At 33.1% G+C, this 3,942-nt stretch overlaps 1 pseudogene; it reads left to right on the top strand.

Annotated features, from left to right (window-relative positions):
- The first annotated feature begins 499 nt into the window (after nt 1–499).
- Nucleotides 500–792, top strand: LOC118844943 (annotated as a pseudogene).
- The last annotated feature ends 3,150 nt before the right edge of the window (nt 793–3,942 follow it).

Below are 3,942 nucleotides of genomic sequence, written 5' to 3'. Positions count from 1 at the left end.
AAACGTAAGAGTAGTAGAGGAAAAATTGGGAAATGTAATGAGTGATGCAAGAAAATTATCGAAAGAGGAATTATTAGCTTAGTATAAGAAGCACAAAAAATACAGAAGCAAATAAGACCTTAAAATAGAATTGGTTAAATAGTTTTAAAAAGGCTCAAAAATTTACTAAAATTAAGAATACCTTAAAAAGCAAAAATGACCAAGTGCAAAAAGAGAAACAAAATCTTGCTGAAGAAAATAACATAAATTACAATTGGGTGAGTGGACACTAATGACTCCATGAGACATCATGAAAGAATAGAAGAAATCAAAAGAAAAAATGGAAGAAAATGTGAAATATACCATCAGAAAACAAAAAAACCTATAAAAGTGAGGAGAGACCTTTTCCAGGGTGCACCGTGACCAATGGAAGTACTATCTCGGCGGAAGCCCTGCAAACTTGATATAGTGGAAGTGTTCTTTCTCTTCCATTCTCTTTGGTCCTGGTGGCTGGAGGAAGATGATGAAGGGGACGTCTTCATTTGGTAAGGCTGGAATAAGATGCACACTTTGTGCCATCGTGGTGGTTCTAAGGCATACCATCTTCAGAAGTTAACATGTGGCAAATGTGGATATCCTGCTAAACGCAAGAGAAAGTATAATTGGAGTGCAAAAGCTAAGCGACGCAACACCACTAGTACAGGTCAGATGAGGCACCTAAAAATTGTCTATTGCCAATTCAGGAATGGATTCCATGAAGGAACAACAACGAAACCCAAGAGAGCAGCTGTTGCAGCATCTAGTCCATCTTAAGGATTCGACTGTTTGTTAAAATAAATGTCCTGAATGTAAAATGTAAAAAAAAAAAAAGTGAGGAGAGATAATTTAAGAATTGTTGGATTACATGGAGGACATGATTTTAAAAAAGAGCCTAGACATCATATTTGAAGAAGTCATAAAAACACCGTAATATCGATCCAAAGGGAAAAAATAGGAAGTGAAAGATTTCACTAATCACCTCCTGAAAGAGTGCCCCCCCAAATAACTCCCTCAAATATGATAGCCAAATTCATGAGTTCCTGAGTAAAGAAGAAAATATTGAAAGCAGCCAGAAAGAAATCACTCAAATAACAAGGAATCACAGTCCGAATCATTGAAGATTTAGCAGCTTCCACATTAAAGGACCAGAGTTTGTGGAATATGATATTCTACAAGGCAAAAAAGGGAGGATTAAAACCAAGAATAATATATCCAGAAAAACTGAGTATAATCTTTGAGAGGGAAATGAAAGCAATGACATAGTGATCTTTCTAGCATTCCTGATGAAAAGACCAGAGTTGAATAGAAAATTTGACATTCAATTACAGGATTCAAAAGAAGCATAAAGAGGTAAACATGAACAGGAAACCATGAGGGACTCGATAAGGTTAAAATGTTTACATTGCCACATGAAAAGATGATCCATGTAACTCCTAATAGCTTTCTCATTATTATGGCAATTAGATGGTGTCTATATAGACATAGGGCATGGGTGTAAGTTTCCTAGGTTGGGATGATTTCCATAAAGAGAAAGGGTAACAAAGAAGAATGTACTGGGAGAAGGAGGAAAGGAAAGGAACTATGGAGACAATTAGATCTCATAAAAGTCATTTAAGGAAAAGATTTTACAGGAGAAGTAATAATGGATGGGGTGGCAGGCAATGCTTGAAACTCATTCTTTTTAACCAGAATTGGTTTGAAGAAGAAAGAACTTTTATACACACTCAGTAGAATATAGCAATCTAGCAAAAATAAAAACTTTATATAGTCATAAGAAAAAAATTGACTAAGTCACTCTTGATTAGGGAAATGCAAATTAAAACACCTCTAAGGTACCATCTCATGCCTATCAGACTGGCAAACATGACAGAAAAAGAAAATTACAAATGCTAGAGGAGATGGGGGAAAGTAGGGATAATGTTGATGGAGTTTTGAACTGGTCCAAAAATTCAGGAGAGCAATTTAGAACTATGCCCAAATGTCTATAAAACTCTATATATCTTTTGAACCAGCAATATCATGACTAGATCTATGTCCTAGAGAGGTCAAAGAAAAAGGAAAGGTACTTATACATACAAAAATATATCAGCTTTCGGTTGTGGCAAAGGATTTGTCACCAAGGGGGATGTCCATCAATTGGGGAATGGGTGAAAATATTGTAAGATGCGATTATGATGGAATACTATTGTGCTATAAGAAATTATGAGCACAGAAATTTAGGGAGACTTCCATAAACTGCTTCAGAGTGTGGTGATCAGAGCCAGATCACTGTACACATTAAAAAAAAAACACTAATCAACTGTGAAAGATTTGGCTATTCTGATCAATACAATGATCTAAGGTTAACTCAGAAGGACCTGTGATGAAAAATGCCATCCATTTCCAAAGAAAGAATTCTTGGACTCTTTGTGCATATTTAAGCATATTTTTTTCATTTTTTCTTTATTTTTCTTGCTTTTCATCTTGAGACATGGTTAATATGGAAATATTTTTGTATGATTCCATTTGTTTAATACATATCATATTTCTTGCCTTCTCAATGGGTAGAGGAAGCTAACGGAAAATAAAAAATTTGCAACTCAAAATTTAAGTAAATGTTAAATATAAGTAAATACTAAATATAAATAAATGTTAAAATAAATAAAAATTAAAACAAATAAAAATGAAAGAAAAATCATTGTAAAATATACATAATCAAGCAAAATAAATTTCCTAATGGCTGCTTTAAAAAATGTGTCTCATTGTGCACCCTAAACGTGTTACCACTCTGTAATGGACATCATGTTTCATCATTGGTCCTCTCGAATCACGGATATTCATTTTGTTCATTATTGTCCGTTAGCTGCCAAGGTTGTTTTTATAGTGTTATTGTGTGGATTATTCTCCTTATTCTGCTCATTTCATTCTTCATCAGTTTATTAAAGTCCTTAAAATGGTTCATTAAAAATATCATTACCTGATGATCAGTGTTTTGGCAATGGAATCTGTATGGACTTAGCTAGGCTGGAACTAAGGTGATACACAATCACTCACAAGGTTCAAACTCTAATATGTTAACAGACATCAAGATAAAGATCTTTCTATGTATCATCTATTTATGTATTAATCTATCCATCCATCCAACTGTCTAATTAATCAGTCTGATCTTATTCTCTAAGAAAAAAAAATTTAGAGATTAAAACAGAAGAACAGTTATCTGACTAGAGTGCATAAGCCATTGGCAAGTGAGGATAGCCATCTGCAAAAATCATTGAGGTGAAATTGAACTAAAGACTCAGTGAAGAATATTGGTTCTAACTTTAGAAGTGGGTTGTGACATAAAGAAATTGTCTTCAAAGTCTTTGAATAAGCTTATTGAATATTATTTTTGAAGAGCACTTTGGATAATTATAATTAGTACAAACATTTTACCTTGATGTTTATTTTCTTTAAATGCTATATATATGTATATACATACATACATATATACATATACATATACATACACACATATACATATATATACATATACATATACATATATATATATATATATGTATATATATAAAATAACAAGAGGATACATTGGTTATTAGACAGAGAATGTGACTAGGATTCCAGAGATTTGAGTTCTTATCCTCTAGCTGATGGCACATTGGTTAGAATATTGGGCCTTGATTCAGGAAAATCTGAGTTCAAATATAGCCATATATATACTTATTATCTGTGCGGGGCACTTCAACTCTGTTTTTATCAGTTTCCTCAAATGTAAAATGAATATAATAGCACTAACTTCACTGGTTTGTAAAAAAACAAAACAAAAAAAAATAGGTTTTTTATAAATGTTTACTCCTCTCCTCTCCCCATAAATTCTCTCAATCTCAGGTTCCTCATCTGTAGAGTAACGTTTATGGATTAGATGATCTCCAAGGTCTCTTCCGATTC

This window comes from Trichosurus vulpecula, chromosome 3, assembly GCF_011100635.1.
Source record: "Trichosurus vulpecula isolate mTriVul1 chromosome 3, mTriVul1.pri, whole genome shotgun sequence".
Classification (NCBI taxonomy): Eukaryota; Metazoa; Chordata; class Mammalia; order Diprotodontia; family Phalangeridae; genus Trichosurus; species Trichosurus vulpecula.
The sequence above is the reverse complement of the archived record's forward strand: the minus strand, read 5'-3'. Positions and strand labels throughout refer to the sequence as shown.